The following is an 898-nucleotide window of genomic DNA, read 5'->3' on the forward strand; positions in this document are numbered from 1 at the left end:
CCAAGGGTGACTGTTTGCAATGCATTTAGAACACAGTCCTGCCATTGATAGGCTTTATTTGATAACCGAAAATTTTTTGACTGAATGAGCTTTTGGCTTAGTGGTAGCGTTTTTTTACTCCAAGTCAAAAAGTTAAGGTTTGAGCAATGTAATAAAATCCCTGGTTATGGAGTAAAACAGGTTCTCTGTCTCCAGATCCACATACCTGTAAGAATATACACAGTTGGATTTTGTTCCATTATTCAATTAGGTCATGGCTGTTTAGCTTTGAACATGATCAGCATCACTTTCCTCTCTAGTTCCTCATAGTTTTGAACCGTCATAGTCCTGAAATCTAAATCAGCCTTGAATATTTTCTATAATTCACTTTCCAGTCTGTAATGGAGAACTCCAAAGATGCATGAACTCTGAGAAAAGAAACTCATCCTTGTCGTTGTATAAATAGTTGACCTTTTCTGAAGCTATATCTTTTGATTCTAGATTTTTTTCATGAGGGAAAACATCCTCTCAGCACTTATTCTGACAAGCTGAAGAAATCTTACAGGTTTCAAAAGGAACACTTTTCATTCTTCTAAACTCGTTATTGAAATGAGTATGGACTCAAGCAGCAAAATTGTTCTCCTTTTGACAATCACTTCATCCCAGGAATTAAGCAAGTTTTTAAAGAGATTAACTTTACTTGTCACAGGTACTTCAAAACATACAATAAAATACGTCGTTGGCATTAACGACCAACACAATGTGAATATGTTGTGGAGGCAGCCAGCAAGTGTCACCAGGCTTCTGGCACCAACACAGCATGCTCACAACTTGCTAACCCTAACCTGTACATTTTTGGAAAATTGAAGGAAACCAAGGCAAACAGAGGAAGCCCACGCAGTCATGAATAGAATGTACA

Source organism: Mobula birostris, chromosome 5 (assembly GCF_030028105.1).
Source record: "Mobula birostris isolate sMobBir1 chromosome 5, sMobBir1.hap1, whole genome shotgun sequence".
NCBI lineage: Eukaryota > Metazoa > Chordata > Chondrichthyes > Myliobatiformes > Myliobatidae > Mobula > Mobula birostris.